This window comes from Dermacentor silvarum, chromosome 1 (assembly GCF_013339745.2).
Source record: "Dermacentor silvarum isolate Dsil-2018 chromosome 1, BIME_Dsil_1.4, whole genome shotgun sequence".
In the NCBI taxonomy this organism is placed as follows: domain Eukaryota; kingdom Metazoa; phylum Arthropoda; class Arachnida; order Ixodida; family Ixodidae; genus Dermacentor; species Dermacentor silvarum.
Window position 1 is genome coordinate 263,902,403 of NC_051154.1, and position 20,844 is coordinate 263,923,246.

Sequence of the window (20,844 nt, forward strand, 5' to 3'; positions counted from 1 at the left end):
CCACGATCGTTCACAAGGCTACCTGCACAAATTCTCAAACTTTCAGTGATGATTATTGTATGTTATTGGCGCAAGGGCCATGTGTGGCCAAAGAGCCCCAAGGCAATGCTAATTAGTTGTCAAAATTTTGAAGGTTAGATGTCACACGGCTGTATAGAGGCCTAAAAACATAATAAGTGCGTAGAATATATATGCATTAAAACTATGCGAATAACACGTGAGGTGTGAGACGTGCGGTGGTCATAAAAGATATGCACTGAGAGGATGATATAAAGAGATGTGGGTGTCAGCCGCACTAATGCCTCAGCAGGACCCTTGAACACAAGGGCCTAGAAGCACGTGCTCTGCAAAAGCATATTACCGTAACAGCACCCTCCAGGTTGAGGACATTCAAACTTTCAGTTCCCGAGAGCTTTGGTGGCTTTCATGGCACGATAGATAATGCCCCAATGCAATTGTTCACACTACCATTATTAGACTAGGGGGAGAGAGAGAGGTCTTATTTCCTAAAATAGCTCTTTCCCCATGGTCTGCATGGATATATATTTCTAAAAAATTGTTTTGACAATTGTTGCAGTCGCTAATTGCTGTTACTTCAATGTGGAGGGCATAGAGATCAATTACCTGTTTTTCTCTTTGGAACATTTGAATGGAACATTATTTCAGTATACTGAAAAAGTCACCTTTCAGAATTCAGAACTGCCTACAAGCAATCATCACATGCAAATCCATAAAGTGACCCATTTGCTATACTACTTCAAACAAATACATATGCGTGTTCTCCACCTTTTCAGCCTCAAGAATCCTCAGCAGTTTTCAGGAATTGTGCAGAAAACCCCAAGCTTTTGCCTTATGGATAGGTATTAAATAGGGGTGTGCTAATATTCGAAACTTTCAAATAACGAATCAAATAATGTCCTATTCGATTCGGTCTTCGAATTGAATAGTCACTATTCACAAATGCAAATGTTTTAGAATACTTTTTGAATATTTCAAAAGGCCAACTGCACTCAAATAAAAATAAGATTGGAGCGAATCTAGAGTAAATTTTCACCTCCACTGGCATACTATAGACATAAAACATGAAAACTAGCATAGTGGAGCAGGCTATGTCACTTAAATAGCCATAATTTACAGGCAGTACAGTGGGCATTCGCACTCTGAAAAGACTTGTGCAAGTGAAGAGACTACTTGTGTGCTTCTAATGCTCCATTTGCACTTTTAATAAACGCGTCATACCGTACTATGTAATGACAGACACTTGCTAACGTTAAGAGTACTGGGATGTGAACATAGTTTTATATTAATTGTGATAACGGCTGCTCATTATTCAAAATCTATTCGAAAAGTATTGAATAATTTATCCAATTTGCTTCCGGTACTATTCGATTCGTATTCGATTCAGTCTCAAAAATCACTATACGAATGCCCCTAGTATTAAAGATACCTAAATATTGGACGATAATTTCATATATGCAGTTTTCTTCTCATTTTACGTGCCCAGCACAAGCATTACTCTTAAGCAATCACTCGACAAGACGCACTTATTTAACAAGGGGTGAGATGGCTCCTTTCAGTTCCTTCGCTTGCCCTCTCTGGATTGATCAGAATTGTGATTGCGTCAGCGGCCGTCAGAGAGAGCGGGGCGGTACCGCAGATTTCCCACATTCTGACGTAGCAGTCAAACTGAACGTGCGGAAAGCGAGCTGTTTGCGCGATCGCAGCCCAGGTAAAAATTCTAACTAAAAGTTAACAATATATCTTCAAAAACTCGTTAAATATCATAACAGAAACAGAAGTTCAGCCCAAGACAAAGAAACAACACTTTTATTACTCATGCTCACAGGGGGGAAAAAAGAGAAAAAAACAAAAACAAACCAGCAACACCACCCATGTGTATAACCATTGCAGTGACTGATGTGCAGCCTGGCACAAGGCTGGGCATTACTAGCCGTCCACCGAGCTGCCCTACTTCCTTAAAAGTGCCCTTCACCAGGCCCGAACAGAAATTCTGGCTATACACTGGAACATCTTTGAATTGACTTGTCCAGCACAAGCAACACAGACAACAGAGAAGCAACACTCTGTTGTCCGTGTTGTTTCTTATGCTGGACAAGTAAATTCAAAGATGAATCAAGACCAACAAGCCCGGCTGTCAGTTCTGCTATACACTAGAAGTTGTAACAAATCGTCCATGGGACCCTCCACTGCAATAATTCTTCTAAAGAGCTTGATAACAGCAGAGATAGAAGCAAATGAAGTATTGGGTGACCACAATACGAGGAGCTGAACTATCTGCCACAGATTCTCTCATAGCCTTGATCAAGCAGCCACAGGTGGGTGATTCCACAAGAGATCAACACGGGTCCAAAAATTCATATTTTAGATACCATTCAATATTTTATATTTTGTGCGCATATCACTCGGTAGTACGAAAGTGAACTTGCCTTCTTTGACAAATGGATACTTTAGGAGAAAAAAAATATCGAAGTTCTTCAGGTTGCAGGCGCCAATTTCATGCCCACCGGGCATTCTTGCAAATTCACAACAATGTGAAATAGAAAATATTACGGCTACAAAGAATGCATTTTCTTCTGTAAAACGTATATGTAAAGAAGAGTCAGCAAGCGTTGTTTGAGGCTTCTGTGCAAAGTCGAAGTGTTTTAGAAAAAATTCTTAATTTGCTACACTTTTTGAAGTTCACTATATTTACGAATTTTGATCTACTAAACTAATGCATGTAGCCTTTTGAAATTTGGTGGGCTATGAGACCTTAACCTGTTCAATGATTTTGCTGAATATTGTTGTGGTAGCACAAATTTCCATTTTTACAGTTTGCCTCAAATGTGAAGTTTTGACGAAAATGAACACTATTTAAAAATCAAAATAAAAAAAACCCCATCGTTAATTTTTCTCAAAATTTCGTAAACAGCTGTCCACAGACACCGGAAAAAGAACATTAAAAACATCTTGCATTATTTTGTTTTTAATGACAATATATGTGGTAGAAATGAGAGCTTCGCCGGGATGCAACAAGGTGCTAAGAAATAGGGAAATCGGGGTAAAAAGAACGTTCATTAGCCTCTGACTTGCCTAAACTTGGCCATGATTGCGACAAAAGGGTAATTTTACCCTTATGGGTAATACTTCTGCATAAAATACCGTTTAGTACAATACACATTCTCTTGGATGCGAGTAAAGATACGTCAACAGAGCAACCTTTACATGGCTCATTTTATTTAACAAGTGTGCGTAGCTTGCAGCGCAGATAATTGCAGATTTAGCGGTAAACTCCCTGTGCATGTACACAAGTAACAAAATTTACGGCAGGTAAAAGTCTCTAAAAATGTTGTACTCGCCATGGCTCCGTCGGCAACGTCATTAAAGAGTATCGTGCCTACTAAGATACGGTGGTGGTGGGGGGGATGGTGTTGGTTGGAGCCGATTTAGCTGGCAGATAGTGCCAGCGGTTACTCTCTTCTGCCGCCTCTTTAAAAAGGGGGTGTTGAACAGGTGGAAAGAGATGCGACACTTCCTCTCTCAGCAACTTATGTGTTTTGGGAAACGTTACCTGTTCCGCACACTCTTAGGAAATTGTCTTCTGTGCGAAGCCTCAAGTAGAGCGTTTGGTTTTATTGCAGTATTGGCAGGTACAGATGAACTGTTCCGTGATAACAGGGAGGGGGGAGGGGATTCGCGAAACTAGTTCTTACTTTATGAAACAGCGTACAGCTTCTGCGTGGCGGATTCCTTAAACCACTCCTGGATGGCGAGGTGATATTCAAAGTGCTAAAACCACTCCTGGATGGTGAGGTGATATTCAAAGTGCTGAGAAGTCTTTATATACGGGGTGATCCATTGGCACTCTTAATGTAATATGCTGCATCATTGCCTGCAAGTCCAACATGTGGCGGTATCCCCTGAAACTTCAGAATGAAATGCTTGTTGCTGAGCTCCTTAGCTAACATAAATGACTGTCGGCCGAACTTGCTGCCATACAATGCACGGGATAATTGTTGCAGCACCGCTGGCAAATCCGAAAAGATGATAGCGTGCCGAGAACACGTCCGCAGTTTACGAAGCGCTGCAGTAATGGCGGTTCTTTCCGCATTTTCAATAAGACCAACTGATCCAGAGGGCCAGATCACGCAGATCTAATGAAGCGAATCTAATAAAGCTTGCTCTTAAGAGGAAGCTTTAGCTCGGGCCCAACTCCGATGCCGCCTATTCAAATACATGTAAAACGCAGAAACGATTTTCTGAGATAACCACTGGGCCGATTTTACTTAAGTTTGTTGCACATGGTAGAGAAAGGTAAATTCTAGCAACTGTCGGACGCAAAATGTCGATTTCTGGCCTGCATGATTTAACTGGAATTTTCAAGAATTGGTAAGTTTGAAAAAAACAGAGGCACAAAGTTTACAAATTCATAGCTCTGCACCTATATAAAAGATATCACAGACCTGTGAACGGCATCTATTAGAGCATTCAAAGCAGACAAATTTGGTATGCCAATTTATTTCTTACATGAATTTGTTACATTGTTTACAAGAATCTTGCACAAGTTCTACACACAAAATAGTAGTCGATTTTAAAGCCATGTAGAATATAGCAATTTTGTCCACTTTAGATTTACTATTCGGTGCAGTTTACAAGATTGTGACATCATGTTTCATTGCTGAGTTAGAGTTGTAAATTTGATAGTTTCGTTTTCTGAAGCTCTGCTATTTTGTCAATTTTATTAAACAGTTGACGACTTAAAAAAAAAAACGCAACCAACAGTCACTAGAGTTTCACTTTTCTTTGAACTGCAACAAACGTCATCAAATGTGGTGCAGTGGTTGCCGAGAAAAACGAATTCTCGTTTTACATGTACTCAGATAGGAGCACCTAAACTTCCTCTTAAGGCGGCGGCCACACCGCCAGCAACTTTCAACGTATTTCGCTTTACCACCTGTTTGCCACCGCCTCACACGGACCCACTCCCCATTCTACTACACTCTACCAACTCGTTCAAAAGAGACGATTTTTAGAAGAGCATCATCTGAAAGCGCTAACAAAATATGGGCGCGAATGATGGCCCAGTAGCACAATTTACGTCAGAAAGTTAGGCATTCGAGAACTGCGTGCTTCCAATCATAATAATAGTTTACCAAAACTGCCCTTTTGTAGCAATCATGGCCAAGTTTAGGCAAGTCAGAGGCTAATAGACGTTCTTTTTACCCCGATGTCCCTATTTCTTAGCACCTTGCTGCATCCCGGCGAAGCTCTCATTTCTACCACATATATTGTCATTAAAAACAAAATAATGCAAGATGTTTTTTAATGTTCGTTTTCCAGTGTCTATGGAGAGCTGTTTACGAAATTTTGAGAAAAATTAACGATGGGGTTTTTTTTATTTTGATTTTTAAATAGTGCTCATTTTCGTCAAAACTTCACATTTGAGGCAAACTGTAAAAATGGAAATTTGTGCTACCACAACAATATTCAGCAAAATCGTTGAACAGGTTAAGGTCTCATAGCCCACCAAATTTCAAAAGGCTACATGCATTAGTTTACTAGATAAAAATTCGTAAATATAGCAAATTTCAAAAAGTGTAGCAAATTAAGAATGTTTTCTAAAACACTTCCATTTTGCACAGAAGCCCCAAACAACGCTTGCTGACTCTTCTTTACGCATACGTTTTACAGAAGAAAATGCATTCTTTGTAGCCATAATATTTTGTATTTCACATTGTGAATTTGCAAGAATGCCCGGTGCATGAAAATGGCGCCTGCAACCTGAAGAACTTCGATATTTTTTTTTCTCCTAAAGTATCCATTTGTCAAAGAAGGCAAGTTCACTTTCGTACTACCGAGTGATATGCGCACAAAATATAAAATATTGAATGGAATCTAAAATATGAATTTTTGGACCCGTGTTGATCTCTCGTGGAATCACCCAGGTGACATTTGTCCCTTGCCTTCTTCCACACTGAAGCTGAGCCTCCACATGATGGTTACGCCCCGAACCAACCACTTGTTTTTTCCTCTCTCTCTCTCTCTCTCTCTCTTTTTTTTTGCTCTTGCTGTACGGTGCATTTCTGTTTCGCGTGCTCTGCATTTCACGGGAATCCTCGAGTTCTCGCTGCTGCTGGCTCTTTGCGCCCTACAGGTGGTATGCATGTGACACAGAAGCACTACATGTGACAATCCTGTTGGCAGGTAGAATGGCTCTGCGAGAAGAAATGCATGCGGACATTTCTAGAATTTTCAGCAGTTTTTGCAGCGAACATAAGAGTAACACTTTACAAACCTGAACAACACCATATGACGTATGCATTGCACTTGTTTGTTTACAATGCCCGAGCCTGGCGAAGGGTCTTTAGCACAGGGAAACCAAGCTACATACAGCCCAGAAGCAATGAAAGTTATCAAATTAAACTTATAAAAATTGGCCGCCATCCCACCCTGTGAACGTGAATGTCCCGCAAAGCTGTATCAAACACAACACATGGTCGAGCATTGTATTCACGCTGTTGTTCTGGTGTCTTTGATTTCCATGGTTTACCCATGGCAGTCGTAGAATGAACTGAATGAGTTGCTAGAAAGATATGCTATTTGCCTTCAATTGTAGCTGGCATTTTGTGTTTATGTCACGAAATTTTCTGACCAACGAGAGGTATACAGCTTCATTGTAATAATTATGCATGGTTCTGCTACCGCCAACACCAGAGACCAGCGGAGCTGGGGAAAGCCTTGTAAAGTAGTGGCAAACCCCACAATTAGTTTCCTGGCGCTCAGGTTTTCTTCGTGATGTTCTGCATAGTATCACGATGAATTCAACCGGCCACATTCACAAGCCTTCGGATCTTCATTTCTTATCCTACGCGAACTCTCGGCTTCTCTCAAACTAAACTCTGGATGTTCTCTTCTGCGACGCTTGGTTTTAGCTTCCCTAGCTCTCGCTTCAGTCTTTCGGAATCAACTAGTGTCCAGTTCTCTGGTCGAAACCTGCCGAGCCGCTGCCAGAGGCATCGGCTGCAGTCACGGACACCAGGCGCCTTCGGCGCGAACGTGGGGAAACGCGATCAGCGTCGGCAGCAGCTCTACGCGTCCCTCTACCACATGCCTCACTCCTCCTCTCCACCTTGCATCCGCTATGCTGCGCAATGCTATTTTTATACTCTGCTTTCACTCTCTCTCAGCTCTCCCTCCCCCAGCTCGGCGAAGCTATCACACAGCTCATATGGGGTATAGCGTTTTGTGTTTACGCCACGAAATATTTTGACCAACGAGAGGTATACAGCTTCGCTGTGGAAGAGTGAATTAATTAATTAGATATATTGAAGAAGGGATGGCTCTGTGGCCTACGCTGGAGTGCAGGAAGATGGGCAGGGTATATCACAAGGCATCTCACATAATGCGTGACATAAGATGGCAGCTCCGACTGTTGGAGCCTGTCGGGAAAATGGTTTGATGTGGCAGTTACACAACTCACAGAGTCTCCTGTAAGAACATGTGGGGTTTAACGTCACAGAGCTGCACAGTGGGTCATGAGGAACACCGTAGTGGTGAGCTCCGAATTGACCATCTGGGGTTCTTTAGCATGCACTCAATGCACGGTACAAGGGGTTTTTTTTCATGTGCCCCATCAGAATGTGGTCACCATGGCCAGGAATCAAACCTGCGACCTAGTGCTTAGCAGTTCAATGACATAGCCACCATGGTGGGTTACTAGAGGGAACTTGGGCGCTAGTGTCTATGATGGTTCAGCCAACTTGGCAATTATGGCTAACATATGCCTTAATTTCATCTTTCTGGCTTCAAACAGCTTTGCAACCTTGCATTTTCATCAAAATATTTTCATCAAATATTTTCAATATTTTCGTCATTTTCAACAAAATATTGTGCTATAAATGCAACAATTCACAATGGCTATTTGTGTGTGCAGAGACTTACTGCCTTGCTGTGTTAGGAAACTATGACTGCCTGGACACTTTGAAAGAAAGATAAAGTGCAATAAATAATGTCACAAGAACATCTAAAGCCACAAGCACAAAGATTAGGCAAATCCATATATTACCCATCATTCCCACGGTAGCTGAAGGACTGGTGTGCCATTGTTCCCTGTGGAAATTTTTGCAGGAAACTATGGCACAACTTGTTGTACATCAAATTTCAAGTGGAATCACACTACGTGCCTGCTGCTCATTAAATGCAAGTGTACAGTTCCTTCCCAGTTAAAGATTAGCACCAAATTTTCTGCTAATTATGGTGCATAGCCTCCTGCTGGGCTCAGACACTGCATAGATAGAATCTGTAGCTCTGCTACACCTATCTTAACACCTATCGCACTACACCTATCGCACTCAGTATGAGCTGCAATGCGAAAGCGTGTGGCAACGTGGTCGTGTGTTGTACCTCATACTGAACATGATAGTACATACCAGACGAGGGTGACGAGATTTTTCCATGTCACACAAGCTTTCATGGAAACTGAGGCTACCCTTTAGCAAACAATACAGGTCAATTCCATAAGAGACAAAAACAAGTGGTATATTTACACTTTTAATTTTAGCAGCGAAGCTGTTTAAGCCAGCCGTAATTTGTGGTGCGTATCAAGAAACTACCAAGAAAGAAAAGAAAATTTCTTGCCGAGGCGGGATTCGAACCCTCGAACCCGCGTACTCCCGGTCCCAAAGTGAGCGTCGTAACCACTAGGTTATGCAGCCACGCTTGCAGAACATGCATTTATGCGAACCATATGATTGCGTTCGGGCGGCGGCGTCTTCGTCCACAGCTGGCGCGTTCGTACGCTCGTGAAGAGGTTTTGCACGCTATGAGAGCGAGAGAGAGAGACACATTCATGGAGTGGGTCTTCTGGAACACGGTGTCAGCATTGAAACGCGGTGTCGGTGTTGCAAGCTGCGCTATGCAAAGCGCAGTGACGGCCGTAAGTCCGAGACGGGCGAAAAGACATTATCATCATCATGAGTAACAAGATAAAAGTTTGCACGCACTTCCGGAAAATGCTGGGCTACGAACGCCCTGCTTCGCTGTTTCAAGCGTTTCATGGCCGAGTGCAAGGTTAAGTGTTTTTTTCTGATAATGTTGCCCATTATGCACACGTGGCTGAATAGTGCTAAACTTCTCATCAGAGATATTCGGATGACAACAACAATATTACGAAATGTGCTTTTCTTAAATTCACAGCAATGCTCTAGGCCATGCAAGTATAATATATCAAATATATTTGTTTCTAGTGCAAATAGAAGCAAAGGGGAAGTATTCAGGATTTGTGCACAAAGTAACTCTTTTACAAAAATTATCGAAAATGCTACATTTTTATAATGTGCTCATCAATGGAACTCTGTTCCTACTTCGCTGTACATCCCAGCTTTGTCCATATTTATTCTATTACTAATTTTTCAAGTAATAATTTTTTTTTACTTAGAACATCAAAATGAGAAAAATGCCTTGCACACGGGTCACGAGCTCCCACTTCTTCCTTTTTACACCACGGAAGCACTCTATCCCGCTCACTAGTGCGAACATCAGCTGCATGTTTCTGAGCTTGCCTTACAGTTGTACGACCATTTCAAATGACGACAGTATTATTTTGCCGTGTTCTGCCCGTAGGTTGTGAAGAGAAGTTTGATGCTTTACGACTCCTTCAACTCTGTAACATGAGTTCTTCCTGTGTCCGGTTGCAGGGAATAGCAACTTTACCGACTCCTAATTTTTGTGTGAAAGCTCATACAATTGAAATTTGTATTTGAAGTGGCGTGCGGTGCCGTCACTTACTTAGGTGACGTGGCTTTGTTGGGGGACTTCAAGGCACTTGTGGATCTTCCTTATTGCAAAGCAAGCATAAGTTGCTTCGTGCGACATGTCATTGCTTCATCATCAGCCCAATTTTATGACGACTGCAGGACCAAGGTCTCTCCCTGCGATCTCCAATTACCCCCGTCTTACGCTAGCCGATTCCAACTTGCCTGCAAATTTCCTAACTTCATCATTGCTTATAACAGCATAACTATGTGTTGTTTTACTGGTGGTTACAACACAGGTGAAAACTGACTTGTTCTTTGTGCCAGTGGTAGGATCAAATCGCATTTGAAACAATGGCAGTCCAGCTTTCTGAGAAGTCAAAATGCAGAACGAGGGATGCTAGCCACTCGCATTGTTTTGCTTCACCAATGGCCGCAGCTTGTGTCTGCTGTATATAGTCGAGAGAAACTAACTTGGAGATCCACTTAGCTAGTTCCTTCACAAAGTCGGCTGCAATATTTTCTTTACAATGTCTTCATCTTACAATGTCTTCATCTTCCCACACCGCATATGTGTTCCTCAGCCTCATGTGGGGACCCAAATGTTTTTGTTCATTCCATTGCTCATAGGACACAGTTCCCAGTCTCCAAGATAGCATTTCACTGTTGGTGAGGAGCAAATGCACAGTTCTTTCAAGTCCTCGATGGTATAGGCATCACCTATCAATCTTTTTAGTGCAGAAACACAGAGCTCGATGTTGGCACAATACACACAAAGGCACACGTCTTGGCGGGGAGCAAGCAGAACCCATTTCAAACCACGGCCGGACTCGACTCCGCCCTCCGCGCTCCCTTACGGCCTTTGCAATGATGGATGCTGCCGCCTGCCGCCGCAACTCTGTGGTGGCGCTGTTAGCTCACCGCTGTGCTTAACCGCTGCCGCCTCCGCAAAGCGCATCCACAGATGCGCTCTGGCAGGATGCATATAAGCAAGATCTGTGTAATTCCGGCTGTCAGACGCAAGTTATCTCGAATTTTAAAGCCTAATCTTTATTTTCAGTGTCGGTAGTCAACACCATAGCCTCGTACGATGTGGATGAAACGGCTTACAGCCTCTGCTTGAAGCCGCAAGCCTGTAGCAGACGACGCTGTCAAGATTAAAGTGGAAGCTTAAGCCAACACCCACAATTATTGAATACACGTCGTTACTTAGGGGAAATGATTATCTCAGTACACGCACTTCAATTTATAAGAAAGGTACAGATACTGCGAGGCTACAACACAAATAAAAATTTTACAGGTACAAACTATTTATTTCCTGATCAATACAGTGCACTCTTGTACATTTTGGTGCCAACAACCTTCACATCATGTACATTAAAGCCTAAAATATTTTCTGGATGGCTTATGCACGTAAGGAACTGGTTTTTCATTTTTTTCCGTTACCATCTTTGTGTGATTTACTAGAAGCAGTCTGACAAATTTGTCAGCAATCACATTAGCTGTGCGCCTTGTGTGACCATTGCCAACATCTTCTGGGCAGTTCAAGATGGGCGATTGTTCAAGGTAGGGTGCAACGAGAAGTTGCAGCACTTCATGCACTTTTGTTCGTGGAAGGTGCTTCGCAGCCGCTTCAAAGAAAGCCACAATGCTGTCCAAAAGTGCCAAGAACATGCGATTCGGGTAATGGAGTCCACTTTTGTTCTGTTCGTGCAATAGAGTGTACAAAGGATCCCCTTTGTTAGTCGTCGTCACCATCATCACACATGCATCACAACCAAACTCACTAATGAGTTTTACGAGGTACCCCCCAACATACACCAGACCGGAGTATGTCACTGAGGGGGATGGATCCAAAAAGTGTCCATTAAGGTTCTCCAGCTGTGCAATTACCTCCTGTGCTACAGCTGTAGCAAGCTCTTCAGCATGAGCATCTGTCGCCTGCATTTGCTTTAGAGGGATGGCCTTGCCTTTGACAATGTTATCAAGGGCAATTGTGACAGCCCTTGCATCAAGCACATCGTTACCCCCACACATGGACCTGAGCCGTCCGAAGAGTGCTTCAACTGGGTCACTGTTAAAGTTCCTTGTCAGGACATGTTTGATTCCCCTCCTTAAGAGGAACCTTGTTGTCTCCACTGTTGCCTTCGTGGTGAACAGCAAGGCGTGGTACGTTTCATCTGTGAATTCACCCTTTCCTGATGCAATTGACTCCTCTTGAATATTCCTCACGTAACAGGTAAAATCCTTTTCCAGCCATAGTATTCTGTGGTCGTTTTCATCAGAGATCGGCTTCTTGTTGTCACTGCCACTGTACACCGTGTCATGGACGTCGAACCATTGCTTCATCATCTTCATGAACAATATTGTTGGGCTCACTCCTCTGAAACTGTAAAGAGCTGGGTCGCCGCACCGGTTCTTCTGGAGATGACACAACGCTGCAATCACTTGCGGGGAGAATATCTGAACTGCGCGGAGCACGTTCATTTTTTCTAAGTTCGACGGGTAAACGTGCTTCCTGGTCAAGTTTCTTGCCAGTTTGACGGTTTTGTCTTTTTGAAATTCATAAAGTTTCTGTACGAACTTCCCAGTAATGACCTCTGTGCCGTCTGTAAGTTCACGTTCCAGGAACTGGCTGCGTATGTTTTTGAGGATATGACAAGGGTCAAAACTCAGGAACATGACTATTTGAATCGTGAGGATGGGGGACTACTGAAGACAAACATCCACTTCCCATGTGTTTAAACATAGTGACATTTGCTGAGTAATTATCTGTAACGATTCTGACAATTACGAATCCGCAGGACTCCACAGCAGAGATTACCTCCTTGGTCCAGGCAAACAGGTCTCTCCCACTCAGCTGTTTCAAACAGTAAAGTAGTAGGCACATGGTATCCTGTATGAATTCGCCACACCATGCAGAACAAAGCACAGTACTCTATTTGCAAGAGTCTCTGCCGAGCTGCTTGCCGCACTGTTGCTGGGTTTGTCTTTGAGACCAAAAACTGTGTCGGCCTTTCTGTCATACACACATTTTGGCTTAATGGCAGCCTTGTCTACGATCAACGACGCCATGTGCTGTTTGCTGCTGAGCATCGAGGCCTCAAAGATCAGCCTCTCCTTCATGGCAGGACTCATACCTGAAGACGTTAGGCTTGGGCCCACGTACCTCTGAAGCGTACACTTCGCCGGCAGTGTCAAGAGGTCAGATTTTCGGGCGTGATCATAACCTTTTGGCGAAAGGAAGCGCCAAATCACACACTCTCTGACAACTTCTTCAGAATAACACGGTCGTTTACTGCCATAGACTTCAATCTGGTGACGGAGAAAAACAGCCCTTTTCTCACCTTTCTGGGAATCGGCAACGATCTTTTTGACGGCAATATAGTGTTTGTCATCGTTGTATTTGTTCATCTTTTCTTTGTCTATGGCAAGCTTTCTCAGGAGCCCCGCGCACTTCGAGCGCTGGTAGGCAACTTGAGCCCGAAGCCTTTTCATAATGACAAGATAGTAACTAGATCCGTGAGCGTTGTTACTGTTGGTTTGTGTTGAAGCACTTTGTTTTTCCTCGGTTACCTCCTCCCTGGCACCAAAATCTTCATGAATAGGCAACAGCGACTCTGCTTTTCGCTTTGATGAATTTCTAGGAGCTGGGGGGTCACGATATGCAGGGTCCTTACGCGGTCTCTTTGCAGCTGGCACCATGTAGGACGGATAGAGTTCGAAGACGGTCGGTACAACTCCCACAAGCAACTTCCGTATTCGGCATCCGGGAACATAATCACTCTCATTGAAGTGTTTGCTACACACTACAGTTGATGCGGACTTGTCGTTGATGACGAGATTTTCACGAGAAATGTTTTTTCACCACTTAGAACACAGTTCCGCATCGCTAGGAAATTGGTGAAAGGAAACACCCGGCGTCTTCCCCTGTTGGGATTTGCAAAATGGCACACAACAGTACACCATGGCTCCAGTGATCGCAATTGAGGCAGAAGGAAGAAACGACGCTTTCATGCTTGCAACGATCCCACGGAGAAAGCTCACACATTCAGCTGCAAAAGCTGACACACAGTAGGTAGCACACGAGGGTTCGGTGATATAGGTATGCTGCTTCAGACGCCGTCGTCAAGCACAGAAGTGGTGAGGTAATTGCGCCCACAAAAGCAGACCAAGGTTGCAGGGAGCAAGTCCACACTTGAGCACTGCACGGGCTCGGGCTTACCCGAAAGCCCGGGCCTGGCCCGGCCCGTGGGCCGGGCCGGGTAGAGCAGTTTTTTCACGGGCTCGGGCCGGGCTCGGGCACGGCGTGTGCTTTTTGACCCGGGCCCGGGCCGGGCTCAGGTTTTTTGACGCGGGCCCGGGCCGGGCTCGGGCTTTCTGCGAGTTATTCTCGGGCTTCTCAAATCTGAAAAACATGTATTTTTCGGTCTCGGGCCGGGTTCGGGCCAGTTTCAAATCGGGCTCGGGCTTAATGTAAAGGGGTGGCGGGACGGGCCGGGCGGGTAACGTAGATTATTTCCGGGCCCGGGCGGGCCCGCCCGGGTCTCGCCATAAAAGTTTTGATCAGACTCGGGCGGGCCGCCCAATGTAAAAACGGGCCCGGGCCGGGCCCGGGCCGCAAAAAGCGGCTCGTGCAGTGCTCTAGTCCACACTCATGTCGTGGGCATCAGCGGGCAAGTCTGATGGACGTTGTGCGCACAAGAATCTCACCAGTCGGGACAGCAGCATCAAACAGCAGCTACTGAAGAAAATGGCAGCAGCAAAACGAAGCCCGCGCGACCCTTCGCTGCCTTCGCTCCCGCGAACACGGTGAGGTGGTAGCGACCTCTTGCGGCGAGCCATCGTGCTACTCGTCAGAAAAAATTCCATTGACTCCCGTCGCGTTGCAAAGGCCGTAAGGGAGCGCGGAGGAGAGGAGAGTCGAGTCCGGCCGTGTTCAAACAAAGGGAATAAAACTTGGAAAATGCCATTGAAATATCTAGATTAGCCACCTTGAACACACGATAGGCCTCTCATATTGAGCGAATCATAAATCCTCTGGGCATGTGCTGCTTTTCACCAACAACCAACACCCACAATGTCTTTCCTGTTTTGGCTATGTCAAGCGCAGTCATACTGCTTTTTTGTGTAGTAACCCATGGCAGTCTGCACAGCTTAAACGAGACCTCTGAAGTGGATCTGGGGCTGTCCACAGGCTGTGCTTCTCACACCAACTTCGTGCCTTGTGAATCATGTACCATGATAAACTTGGCATGGCAATCTGGATTTTTCATGGATCCAGGTTCGCTGGCAGCAGTGTCAACAATTGTAGGTGCTCTTGATAAGATGTAGATGCTTCATAGGCTTTCCTCAAGTTTCCCAACCATTCAAGGCAGTCATCATAATTGTTCCATGAGGGTCCAGGGCTATCGGTTCTCCCAAAAAGAGTGGCGACTCCTGATCGAATTTTGACTGCAATATAACTTTTGATTTTGTTCTGCTTCCCTTTTGCGTAAGCTTTTCTTTGTATTTAAAGAAGACTACTGGAGAGCTTCGGAGGTGAAACATCAGTGGACTCCATATACCTGTTCAGCTCAGCAACCGTCGCTTCCCCAGAGACGAAGACATCACCAGCATCACCAGAGTGCAAGAAGGCTCTGACCAAATCTGTGTACCGCTTGAAGCAGTGTTGACCAGATCTGATCTCCATCTCTAATTGGATGCGCACTTTGATGCAAGGCCTTCCACAACATAGAGACACCAATATCTTCAACGCTACGGAAATTTCGCTGAAACACTATTTTCTTCTTGTGCCACCATGAGGTAGTCTGCACAAAAAACTGCCGCAGCTGTATGGTCTGGTCATAGCTGCATTGCGAGCGAATGCAGGAGCGGTCGCAGAACCAAAATCAAGTGTGCTTTCGAACCCTAAGTGCTATGTCCCACCCCAGCAAGCTGATCGGTTTCTGTTTACACAACTGCAGAGACGCAGGGCACCACCCTCAAGTGGCTGTATCCGGTAACCTGAACCATGCCTGAAAGCATGCAGAGCTGCAAAGATCTCACGACTCAGGTCTCATGCTAGACCGAGCACCTGCAACCACCACGAAGTACACATGGTAACCTAAATAAAAAGTTTTCAAAGACATAAAGACATAAAGCTCAGATGTTTCAAGCTGCATATGTCTTACTCGCAGAGCTGCACACCTCGCTATCCTCTGAACAGATGGGCTTTGCTGTCTTTACTATCATCTGCACATATGCATTTCAATGTCGTCTATGTTTCGACATTGTCTGAACAAGGCACACAGACACACTGCTGAAGGCAAGCATCGTTAGCCCACTGTCTATTTTCATAGCTTCCATTTTGGTACTTATCTGAAAAAAAAAAAAAAAAGAAAGAAAGAAAGAGTGGAAGGCTATAAACGTGCCCGTTGACAAGGAATATCAGGCGCTGTACTGAAGTCACGAACTGTGCAAGTGCATTTCATTGAAACAGTTCTTTTCCTTTCTTAAACCAATTTCCACCGACTGCAATGACCTCATTCTTACCGTTGAGCAAAGCTCGGGAGAGAAGGAGGCATGTCCTTGTATTACCTTTTCACAAGAAACAAGATAGAGGGGGGGAGGGGGGGGCTTTTTTTATAGACCCTTCAATAAAGTAAATTGTTTAATTTTTATGTTCTGAGTAAAAAAATGTATTCAAAAATTAGAATAAAAATGCACAGGATTGTGCATTTTATTTAAGTAATCATTACATGATTTACCGAAAGGCCTATCTCTGCTGTAAATCGCAACAAGCTGGGATGTACAGAGAAGTAGGCACAGAGCCCTAATTGCAAGTGCATTTGAAAAATGCAGCGCTTTCAGGAATTTAAGAAGAAAAGTTACTTTGTTCACAAACCTAGAAAACTCCGTGAGCTACTTCCCCATTACTTATATTTGCACTGGAAATAAAGGTATTTTCTATATTATACTTGCATGGCATAGTGCAATGTTGCAAATATCAAAAAAAAGCACATTTCTTTAAATTGTCGTCGTTGCCCGACGACCTTTGACAATTTTTTTCCCGTTCATTAATAGCTTTCTCTAAAAACAAGTAGAAGTTTAGCACTATTTCACCACGTGTGCATAATGTGAAAAATTACCAAAAAAAAAAAAAAGATTACAAATATACCACCTGTTTCAATCTCTCGTGGAACTGACATGTGCCAACTTTTCCAACACAATCCTCAGGCACTGCGCCAGGTGTATTTTTTTTTTTTACCATTCCCATCAGATGTGCATTTTTTGCTGCTCTTTGCTTTGTTCATGCTGAATTTTCCAAGGTGGAAAATCCCTTACTTAATCCTGCTAAACCACTGCTAAATCTAGAAATCTAGTGAAATCACTTGGCAGCTTAAACTGGCCTTGCAGTGTGCTCAACAGCTATTTCAGAAACAGCAGCAACCCACACTATAACTCAGGAGGTCAGTGAAATGTCATAGAAGCTATGCGACCACAGCTGATTCAACTAAGAAAAAGTATCACTTCAATCCCTCCATTCCTATAGAAAGCCCTTACCATGGTTGCTAACATGTTACGTGCAAAGGAGACAAACAGCACTTGTATTTTAAATATGTGCATGCTTAAGTTTGTGCTAGCCGAGGTAATTGTTGCTGTAGAGCTCAATTCAAGTTTGCTTCTATTTAAGTGAAGGCAGTCATGGACTCGTGCTTCCTCACCTTAAAAAAAGAAAAAACTGAACAGAATAACTGAAAGAGTGTAAAGCAACAATTCTCTCTTACTAAAGTGAAAAATCTTATTTAGATTTGTTTTTTTACAAGAGCAGATCACTATCTGTCACGGAGCGGCATAGTTTCACGTCGTGGTCTCACGGTGCGGCATCGTTTCAAGAGAGTGACACGCCAATTAACGGGCGCCAAAAAAAAAGTCATGGTCCCACGGTACGGCATAGTTTCGAGACAGCGACACGCCGATTAATGGGCGCTGTGTGGCCGGCGGCTGCTGTTTTTTCTGTGCTTGTCAACGGACCCAAGTGTGTGCGTGTGTGTCTGTGTGGTGCAGTGTGGGGACGTGACCTCTGACAGCGGGGGGGAAACATCCGTTTCCTCGCCCCTGATTAAAAAAGGCACGGCCAAGATGTTTGGGGGAGTCATGAGATAATTAGGTGAACTGTCACCCATACCTACCATTCCCTGACCTAAGGAACTAGGGAAAGGAGAGGCTATTTAAGCGCAGGTTTTAGGCCCTGCGAATCAGTCTAGAAGCTGAACCTGTAATCTGCTGAGAAGCAGTCGGGGGGGCTAGTGCCGTCCAGTATCGCCTGGGCCGCCTAGCCGCGTCGAAACTCCGAGTAACTAGTTGACGTATGAGACGACAAACTGCAACGTTGCTCACGGTAGTTCACCTAAACTTGAGGTGGCGTCAAGGAGTGCGGAGGCACTCACATCGCGTTTCGCAGTTCCATGTTTTTTGGTGTGTTCTGCCCTAAACACCCAGAAAAGTTCGACTCCATTTGACTCGTGAAGTCACCCGGAATCTGTGGACACCAGTTTTGTGACCCGGGAGTCGTTACTAACACCACCACATCAGAAGAAGCCCTCCACTATGTGGCAGCCGCGCCAAGCCTACCGATAGGTAGGAGACTCTGGCAGCTGCACCAGTGATGCCGGCAACGCAGACGCTGACGATGGCCCAGGCATCTGTGCTTGACACAAAGAATGCCGATGGGCGTTCCTCTGCTCAACGGAAGAGGACATAGACCTTACCGGACCTTCGACGAGCAAGACCGACGGCATCAAGCGAACTCTGAAACTATTGAAAGAACAACTACCGAGGACGACTGGCACACCGTCCTCGCTATGCGGCAAAGAAAACAACAAGCAAGAAAGAAGAAATAGGGACTAAGAAAACCCGAAGAACGGAAACCAGAGGAAAACCCACTGCGAACCCGAAGGAAAAGGAAGGGGATCAAATACCCGCCGTTTCCGAAAGACGACTTCAATATAGTGATTCGACCCCACCAGAGCTTACCACTACGAACAATCACCACCCCGGAGATGACTGCGGCAGTCTCATCCGCCTACCAACACACCGTAACAGGTGAGCACTTTCTGTTATGGATAAAGCCGGGATCGAACATAGTCATCATATCAACCTCGGAACAAGAAGTGGCAGAGAGAATTCGTCGCATAACCACGCTCACACTAAATGGTGTGACACACGCAGTCACACCATTGCAGGGAACGGCAGAACTGCCGTTCCCTGCACAAAGAAGAAGCAGCACTGACACAATTCGTGGAAGCAGCGGCAATTGCACCAGATCTTATATGCTTTCAAGAAGCAGGCAAACCGAAACGCTCAATAAGAGGATACACACTCCACAAAAACGCTGATCACACGAGGACGGCAATATTGGCTAGGAAGGACCTCGAGGTGAGCGTCGAAACTATACCAGGGATTCAAATACCACATCAAATAGCCACGATATGGCCGGTAAAGCGAGGTCGCCCGAAGAACATCATAGCAAATGTATACAGCTCGCCACAAGACCACACAAGGCGGACTTCACACCAATTATCTTACACATCATGAACACCGCGAAATGAGGTGATAGAGTAGTATTGCTAGGGGATTTCAATGCCTGGCACATGAAGTGGGGTTACAGAAGGGACACAGCCAAAGGTACCAGCCTACTGAAGGCAACTCAGACTCACAATCTGATCCTCGTCACGCAGCCTGACTCGCCCACCAGACTGGGAAATAGCGTGTCAAGAGCTACGGCCCCTGACCTCACTTTCGTAAGTGATGAAAGAGAAGTCACTATGGACTAACCTAGACGAGACATTGGGGAGTGACCATTACATTCTCAGTTTCTCCATTCAAATGGCAAAAATAAGGCATCCGATTGGCACGGCATGTCTGACAGACTGGAAGAAATTTACGGAATGCCAAACTGGAGGCCCCGAACTTCAACACGATACGAGATTTGACGGGGTACTTATGAGACGCGGCAGAACAAGCCATTACACAATTTCAAACTACACAGGATAACCCAGTGGTCGACAACCATCTAAGCCACCTTTGGGAAACAACAAGAAGCCTTACCAAAAGATGGAAGAAACAGTGGCACAACCGAAAGCTTAGAGAGCGCGTAGCACAACTCACGGAGGCAGTCAATGTGTACTCGCAAGAGCTGTGCACTATGAACTGGAAAAATTTCTGCGACTCTCTCCGCGGCACTCTAAGCACGTGGGCAACCCTTTGCAGTATGCTCACCCCTGCAACCACGCGGAGAAACGACGCTCGCCCTGAGACGCATAGCTAACAACTACGCAGGCTCAGACGAGACGCAACTGAACGAGCTCCAAAACACGTATGTGGGAGAAAGGGTAATCCCAACCACCACACCAAGTTATACGGGACCGGCTAACCCCACCCTTGACGAACCCCACCCTTTCAGAAGTATATGTTACAGCGCTGTCCTTCAAGAGGAACACGGCGCCTGGACTGAATCGTATTACAAACGCCGAAATCAGAAACCTGGGCACCGAAGCTTTAGAGAAACTAATGCAGCTGTTCCAACGACACGGTTTGGAAGATAAGAGGGTCCATACAACCTGAATGGAAAGAAGCTGAGATCATTTTAATACCTAAGCCGGGGAAACCAAAATCGCTACAGAACCTCCGACCAATCTCGTTAACCTCCTGCCTTGGCAAACTTTTCAAAAAAATCATCCAAACACGGCTTGGGAGACGGACAACGAACTCCTACCAAATCCGATGTACAGATTCGAAATGAGGTTTCCACGCAGGACGTCTTCCTCCTCCTTCAGGACGAGGTTCTCAACCCACCACCCAGAACCATAAACAGAATCCTGCTTGCCTTGGTTTGACAACATACTCACTGGCCTACAAGTGGTAGGCTGTGTGGAGAGGATCTACAGTTACGTGCACAGTTTTCTCAAAGTCAGAACGGCGTCCATAGGGCTGGGCCACCTAAGATCGGACAAGATTCACGTGACCAACAAGGGCACTCCACAGGGCTCTATACTCTCCCCAGTACTTTTCAACATAGGGATGCAGAAATTGGCTCTAGCGTTGGAGG

General features: G+C 44.9%; 1 protein-coding gene across 1 annotated transcript in view; it reads right to left on the bottom strand.

Moving 5' to 3' along the window:
• LOC119437129 (death domain-associated protein 6-like) overlaps positions 1 to 20,844 on the bottom strand; it is a 168,246-nt gene that overhangs the window by 125,753 nt on the left and 21,649 nt on the right. The gene's annotated exons all lie outside the window — the stretch shown is intronic.